Source organism: Schistocerca gregaria, chromosome 4 (assembly GCF_023897955.1).
Source record: "Schistocerca gregaria isolate iqSchGreg1 chromosome 4, iqSchGreg1.2, whole genome shotgun sequence".
Taxonomy (NCBI): domain Eukaryota; kingdom Metazoa; phylum Arthropoda; class Insecta; order Orthoptera; family Acrididae; genus Schistocerca; species Schistocerca gregaria.
In genome coordinates, this window is record NC_064923.1 from 94,632,610 (window position 1) to 94,641,305 (window position 8,696).

Here is an 8,696-nt window from a genome sequence, read left to right on the forward strand (position 1 = left end):
GGGGCAATGCATGATAAAATCATGGAGAGCCTCAGATTATCAAAGTGTAGAGTCTATCAGGTTCCCTGATAATGTGGCCCTACATACATAGGATACACAGTGTATACTGTCGAAAATTGTTGTCGTGTACAACAATACCCCACCAGACTGTAGCATCCTCGCAAGTCAGTGTCACAGAACACTGCCTATCAGTGGTTCTTGGAATGGATTACGGCCATATTCACATTCTGACACTGATGTCTGACACCTGGGACTGCATCATTTAAGAATTTGTTGAAATTTAAGTAACGGAACCACTGATCTGTTGGCTCCCTCCATAGTAAGGCCTGGGAATGTGCACTTACAAGGGAATGGTGGAATCTAACATATGAAAACTTACCCTGAAATTTTTCACACAGGAAGAATACTCTGAAAGAAATGCACTGCCAGAATTTTAGTTGCTAGGGTGCACTTAAGTATTTTTTACATGAAGAACTGCTTATAGCAGTGGTTTGTAAAGTCCTTCCCACCTAGTGCACGAGGCAGAAAATAAGCAGAGACAGCAGTGACATGAGAATGTAGCACCACGTAGTACAAAGTCTTGAAGTGCACACATGGGAATTTTAAAAACTTAAAACATGTCAGAAATATCTCAAATCATTAATTTTTTTGAACAACTTGCTGTTCATATCAACAGCTAAACTGTTTGCAGATGTAATTGCTACACAAGTAACTGACAAAGGAAACAAAACTGTGGCAGTGTATTAAGGTACATTGCAGATGACTTACTTCCATTAGTTGCTGATATTAAATATTTTATAAAAAAAATCTGTAGCATAGTTCTTATGATAATTTTTTAATAATGTATATTTTAATAACAATGAAACAGTTGTTTGTTTATTCCTTGTAATCATTAAAAAATGTGAAGTGTGTATTTGATGACAAAAACAAATATTTTCCTTACTCAAGGCACACTTAACAAAAGAAAATTTAGTGCATTCAGGAACTTCACAATAAGTGCTAGTTTTATTTAGACAGAATTGGGATGGAGTGATAAATGGTCATGCCCATTGTTCTGCATATTGTGCAGCATACAAAGCATACTTGATACAAACTGACAATACACAAGTGACTGAAGTTTAACATATTGTTGCACTGATAAACCTGAAATGACATAGATTATATCATAAATCATATTGTCTGACAATTTTCTGAAGAAACCTTTACACTGTCATAAAATATCTTTATTGATGGGCTGAATCACACTGTTAGTTCTGGATGGAATCCAAATTACATTTCGTCTTTTCATCCTCCTCCTAAAGGCAGAGATGTTGTTATGCCTACGCCAAGAGTTCAACAAAAACAAAGAATTACTATCTGCAACTGGCAAGAAGGCATTTTAGATGTAGTATTTAACATTATGCCCTTCCATTTTTTCAAGATTTTGCTATGTCAATTACAAGATTTTTGCAATTACACAGTTCTTTTTTAAAAGTTTTGGCCCTGTTTTGCATTGAGGTTGTCTAAAATAGACACAGTGTAAAGCTCTGTAAACAATAATAAACCAGTGCTTATCTCTGACATTGTTGTATACAAATGTGTCATAGCATTCACAACTGCACAAGAGAATCCATCTTTTTTTTTCACTTGAAATGATAAGTGCTGTTTGCATGGAACATAACTGACCAGCTTTATACACAGCTCTTATGGAATAACGATAAGTTTTTTCTTCAGATCAGTTATGAATTTCTTTATAGTATTACCTGTTAATGACCTTTCCTCCACATGTTTACTTGAGGCAAATTTCATAATTTTGCAATTTCCTTTTCCATATGATTTCCTGAAAATGTTTAAGCAGGTCAAAGAAGCCTGGAAATCACTAATGTTCTACTCGCTTGCAATTCATAGTGCCCAGTGTCATACACCTCCCTCGGTAATGGTGCATTGACTCTCCTGAGCAGTTCTAAATCTTTCGAACAGATTTTCTTCCACACTTTTGTGAATTTCATTTTGGTGCATATTTTGTATTGTATGTGAATCTTTCTTCCATTTATGCAATTTACTTCAGATTTTATGAAACAAAAAATGGCTTTAAAGGCAGCTTAACATGAAGCATTTTGTCCTTCCTTTGTTTAACCGAAACATTCACAACCTTTTCTTTGTCACTGGAAGCTATCACTCTTCATATTTCCTTTGGGATAGGAAGGTACTGTGTTTTTCCTCTGCTCTTTAACTAACACAACAATCGTCATTCGAACCATAATTCACAGAATCATCAGAGTTACTTCATCTTTCTTCTGTTGTTTTCATAATTCCTAATGTACTATTGAAATCACTCTAACAAATGTCCAAGAATTAACTACTAAATAATAAGTATATAGGTCTTCAGGAGAAGTAGGTGATTTCAACTGCGTACCACATTCTTCTTATTTTATCTTTGTGAGGTTGAAAATATTAATAGGGTACCTCATTACCATGAAACTCTGGAACCTACACAAAGACAGATACTACTGGCAAGCATGTACAAAGAAAATACAAAGAAAATTAATTCATTTTTGCCTTCATTGTTAACACTTACCGATACGGCAAAGGCAACTGCTACTTATTATGGATATTAAATGAGCTGCAAATTCAAGCACTGTGTAACTGTGAACAACTGTGTCATTGAAACTATCAATGGAAACTGATATTCACTTTATAGATTATGAGCATGTTGCACCATGTTATATGTTTACTGACGTGCTGTCATTCTACATCTACATCTACATGACTACTCTGCAATTCACATTTAAGTGCTTGGCAGAGGGTTCATCGAACCACAATCATACTATCTCTCTACTATTCCACTCCCGAACAGCGAGCGGGAAAAACGAACACCTAAACCTTTCTGTTCGAGCTCTGATTTCTCTTATTTTATTTTGATGATCATTCCTACCTATGTAGGTTGGGCTCAACAAAATATTTTCGCATTCGGAAGAGAAAGTTGGTGACTGAAATTTCGTAAAAAGGTCTCGCCGCGACGAAAAACGTCTATGCTGTAATGACTTCCATCCCAACTCGTGTATCATATCTGCCACACTCTCTCCCCTATAACGCGATAATACAAAACGAGCTGCCCTTCTTTGCACCCTCTCGATGTCCTCCGTCAATCCCACCTGGTAAGGATCCCACACCGCGCAGCAATATTCTAACAGAGGACGAACGAGTGTAGTGTAAGCTGTCTCTTTAGTGGACTTGTTGCATCTTCTAAGTGTCCTGCCAATGAAACGCAACCTTTGGCTCGCCTTCCCGACAATATTATCTATGTGGTCCTTCCAACTGAAGTTGTTTGTAATTTTAACACCCAGGTACTTAGTTGAATTGACAGCCTTGAGAATTGTACTATTTATCGAGTAATCGAATTCCAACGGATTTCTTTTGGAACTCATGTGGATCATCTCACACTTTTCGTTATTTAGCGTCAACTGCCACCTGACACACCATACAGCAATCTTTTCTAAATGGCTTTGCAGCTGATACTGGTCTTCGGATGACCTTACTAGACGGTAAATTACAGCATCATCTGCGAACAACCTAAGAGAACTGCTCAGATTGTCACCCAGGTCATTTATATAGATCAGGAACAGTAGAGGTCCCAGGATGCTTCCCTGGGGAACACCTGATATCACTTCAGTTTTACTCGATGATTTGCCGTCTATTACTACGAACTGCGACCTTCCTGACAGGAAATCACGAATCCAGTCGCACAACTGAGACGATACCCCATAGCTCCGCAGCTTGATTAGAAGTCGCTTGTGAGGAACGGTGTCAAAAGCTTTCCGGAAATCTAGAAATACGGAATCAACTTGAGATCCCCTGTCGATAGCGGCCATTACTTCGTGCGAATAAAGAGCTAGCTGCGTTGCACAAGAGCGATGTTTTCTGAAGCCATGCTGATTACGTGTCAATAGATCGTTCCCTTCGAGGTGATTCATAATGTTTGAATACAGTATATGCTCCAAAACCCTACTGCAAACCGACGTCAATGATATAGGTCTGTAGTTAAATGGATTACTCCTACTACCCTTCTTGAACACTGGTGCGACCTGCGGTATCTATCGGTGAGCGAGCGGTTGTATATGAGTGCTAAGTAGGGAGCTATAGTATCAGCGTAATCTGAAAGGAACCTAATCGGTATACAATCTGGACCTGAAGACTTGCCCGTATCAAGCGATTTGAGTTGCTTCGCAACCCCTAAGGTATCTACTTCTAAGAAACTCATGCTAGCAGATGTTCGTGTTTCAAATTCTGGAATATTCCATTCGTCTTCCCTGGTGAAGGAATTTCGGAAAACTGCGTTCAATAACTCCGCTTTAGCGGCGCAGTCGTCGATAACAGTACCATCGGCACTGCGCAGCGAAGGTATTGACTGCGTCTTGCCGCTTGTGTACTTTACATACGACCAGAATTTCTTCGGATTTTCTACCAAATTTCGAGACAATGTTTCGTTGTGGAACCTATTAAAGGCATCTCGCATCGAAGTACGTGCCAAATTTCGCGCGTCTGTAAATTTTAGCCCATCTTCAGGATTTCGCGTTCTTCTGAACTTCGCATGCTTTTTCCGTTGCCTCTGCAACAGCGTTCGGACCTTTTTTGTGTACCACGGGGGATCCGTTCCATCTCTTACCAATTTATGAGGTATGAATATCTCAATTGCTGTTGCTACTATATCTTTGAATTTGAGCCACATCTCGTCTACATTCGCATAGTCAGTTCGGAAGGAATGGAAATTGTCTTTTAGGAAGGCTTCTAGTGGTACTTTATCCGCTTTTTTAAATAAAATTATTTTGCGTTTGTTTCTGATGGATTTGGAAGAAATGGTATTGAGCCTAGCTACAATGACCTTGTGATCACTAATCCCTGTATCAGTCATGATGCTCTCTATCAGCTCTGGATTGTTTGTGGCCAAGAGGTCAAGTGTGTTTTCGCAGCCATTTACAATTCGCGTGGGTTCGTGGACTAACTGCTCTAAATAATTTTCGGAGAATGCATTTAGGACAATCTCGGAAGACGTTTTGTGCCTACCACCGGTTTTGAATAAGTATTTTTGCCAACATACCGAGGGTAGGTTGAAGTCCCCACCAACTATAACTGTATGAGTGGGGTATTTATTTGTTACGAGACTCAAACTTTCTCTGAACTGTTCCGCAACTGTATCATTGGAGTCTGGAGGTCGGTAGAAGGAGCCAATTATTAACTTAATTCGGCTGTTAAGTATAACCTCCACCCACACCAATTCGCACAGAGTATCTACTTCGACTTCACTACAAGATAAACCACTACTGACAGACACCAACACTCCACCACCAATTCTGCCTAATCTATCTTTCCTGAACACCGTCTGAGACTTCGTAAAAATTTCTGCAGAACTTATTTCAGGCTTTAGCCAGCTTTCTGTACCTATAACGATATCCGCTTCTGTGCTTTCTATTAGCGCTTGAAGCTCAGGGACTTTTCCAGCGCAACTACAACAGTTTACAACTATAATTCCGACTGTTCCTTGATCCAAGCACGTCCTGTAATTGCCAAGCACCCTTTGACATTGCAGCCCATCCCGCACTTTCCCGAGGCCTTCTAACCTAAAAAAACCGCCCAGTCCACGCCACACAGCCTCCGCTACCCGTGTAGCCGCCAGCTGAGTGTAGTGAACTCCTGACCTATTCAGCGGAACCCGAAACCCCACCACCCTATGGCGCAAGTCAAGGAATCTGCAGCCAATACGGTCGCAAAACCATCTGAGCCTCTGATTCAGACCCTCCACCCGGCTCTGCACCAAAGGTCCGCAGTCGGTTCTGTCAACGATGCTGCAGATGGTGAGCTCTGCCTTCATCTCATAAGCAAGACCGGCAGCCTTCACCAAATCAGATAGCCGCTGGAATCCAGAGAGAATTTCCTCAGATCCAAAGCGACACACGTCATTAGTGCCGACATGTGCCACCACCTGCAGCTGGCTGCACCCTGTGCTCTTCATGGCATCCGGAAGGACCCTTTCCACATCAGGAATGATGCACACTGGATTTCTTCCCCTCCTTAGCCGCCATATCCCTAAGGGGCCCCATTACGCGCCTAACATTGGAGCTCCCAACTACCAGTAAGCCCAACCTCTGCGATTGCCCGGACCTTGAAGGCTGAGAATGATCCTCTGAAACAGGGCAGGCAGCTGCATCTGGCTCAGCCAGAGACAGTGCCTGAAACCGGTTTGTCAGACGCACCGGGGAGGCTTTCTGGTCAGCTTCCGGGGACGCCTTTCGCTGCCTGCCACGCCTTGGAACGACCATTCAGTGATGTGTGCCTGCCATGTTATCTGTGTGCTGCCTGCTACACCTACAGTAGAGGTGTTCATTACTCCAGCTGCCTGGCAAGCTGCGAATTTGGCAATTTTCAACATTTAAAAAAATATACTTGTAGTATTAGTAGTTAACATTTTGACATTGTGTTTCTTTCAGTGAAAGTTTCAGGGCAAGTTTTGTTATGTCGTATTGGACAGTTCCCTTTTTAGTTTTCCTAAGAGGAAGAAGGAGATATAACACAACAAACTGACAGTGGAGGCAAGCAGAGCAACAGTGGAAATGCCGTCAGCACGCATCCCTGTCCTCAAACCACAACAGAGTGAGGAGTCTACTGGATGGGGAGTACTGGTAGTAGATGGGGTGTGGACCTCACACAGAGTGGCAGTCGGAGGGAGAGGGGACAGGGGGAGGTAAAAGTGCCACGGCATCTCATAGGCACTCACTTAGTCAGTGCATCTGATGATGGAAACATGTCTGTCTGGCAAAATATTGTGCTCGTTTGGACACTAACATCTGGCTGTTCAGCCATGAACTATGTGATCATGAATTACAACATGAGAAGTAGAAGAATCATTTCGTGACTGCTTTCCAAAGTCTTTTCATTTGTCACTTATTTTTTCCCTTTAGCTAGATGAATTTCAAGGTATTGATAGATATTATAACAGTGATTTCTCTTATAGGTGTCTGGATGGCAGGAGCTAACTGACACAAGTGCTGGAGTCACTCTGTACAAGAAAATGCTTCATTTGAGCATGCAGATTTCATTTCAAGAACACTTCATTTTTCAGTGCCTACACAAGTTATTTTGTGTGCTGTCACTATTACTTTCAGTATATCAATTACACCTCTAAAATAGCACTTCATCTGTCCTCTGTAATCTTATTGCATTGTGTACTAGATAAAGAGAGCGTGCTGCTGTTTCATGTTACCCTGCAGTGTTCATAATTTGTAACTTTTCTGTTGCTTGTGGCAACATCAGAGAAAATGTCAAAATTATATGAGTATTACAACAATTTCAAATAGATTAATTTCATATAATAAACAGCTGTGGTTAACAGGCAACCCTCATTTTGTATATTAATGGTCTGGCACTGGCAGACGGCAATAATGTTAATACTGACATCATGCTTTTTTCTGCTGATGCAGTTATTTGTAGTGAAATATTATCCAACAACAGCAGCACCAATGGTCAGGTAGCCCTTGATATGATTTCAAAGTGGTGCAAATACTGGCAGCTTGCTTTAAATGTACAGAAATACACAACTGCACACTTCACAAAATGATAAAATGACTAAAATATCAGTGTGTCATGACTAGAAACAGTCTTCCCATACAAACATGAAAATGTAACAATTTGTGGGACTATAAAGTGGAATGGTAACATATGCTCAGTTGTAGGTAGAGCAGGTGGTAGGCATTGGTTAATTGCTAGGATACTACGAAAATGCTGTCGGTCTACAATAGAGATTGGATACAAAATACTCAGATAAAAGTCCTAAATTACTGCTCAATTAGATGCATGAGAGTGTGTCACAAAAATGTTAAAAAAATCTAAACTGACAGATAACTGAAGATAGATAACAAGTATCCTGCAAAAGTCTACTTACAAACCAGTATCAAATGAGGCATAGGCTATGCTCCCTACTTATAGTAAGCCTTGGCAAAGTGGTGTGCCAAGGGTGTGATACATGTACTGTATTAACAACAGTTCGTTTGTTGACAATGAGCTAACTAGGTACAGCTGTAGAGGAACAGGTCGTCACATGAGTACAATTTCCTTCAGTAACAATGTGTAATTGTGGCTATATGGTGAAGTCCATGATTGTTGGTAGTGGTGATGAGCTGAGGAAGCAGTGCCTTCTGGAGCAGCTTTCAAACCACAACAGCTGTGATCTTCGCAAAGGTACAAGACAACACTGTGAGAGGGGTGGTGGCAGACATCATGGTCTGAAGTGTAAGTTCAAAAATGGCTGGTGATCATTCTGGAGACCAGAGCTGTATTGCCCTTCAATTGGCTGAACTGCAACCTAAATACTTACAAGTGGAGGAATACCAGCACAGTGTCATGTGGGCACGTGACCAAGCAGATGCAAATAGGTGTCTGTGACTGCAGTGCTGTTTACTGCAGCCTATATATCTCACAGCACCATGGCTTGTGCCACTGGATGCTGTAGCAGCTGCAAGAGGCTTGGCGGTCAACAGCTCAGCAACTCTCCCATTGACAAACAATTTGTAGAGCCGTGCCTGGCCCAAGAAAGATATCCAAGATGGTGGTCAAATATATACTACTTACTGCTCCCATTGGGACTAAGCACACAAGATTACACCATCATGAGCGTACTGCTATAAGGGAAAGCACTCTCCATCATGTCATCATGTGCTTCACAG

At 41.2% G+C, this 8,696-nt stretch overlaps 1 protein-coding gene across 2 annotated transcripts in view; it reads left to right on the top strand.

Moving 5' to 3' along the window:
* The window catches only part of LOC126267113 (uncharacterized), a 38,756-nt gene extending 31,406 nt beyond the window's left edge, over positions 1–7,350 (top strand). For both annotated transcript variants that reach the window (XR_007548959.1, XM_049972023.1), the window contains exon 5: positions 6,989–7,350. The gene's annotated coding sequence lies outside the window, so the exon portion shown is untranslated. The remainder of the gene's footprint in view (positions 1–6,988) is intronic.
* The last annotated feature ends 1,346 nt before the right edge of the window (positions 7,351–8,696 follow it).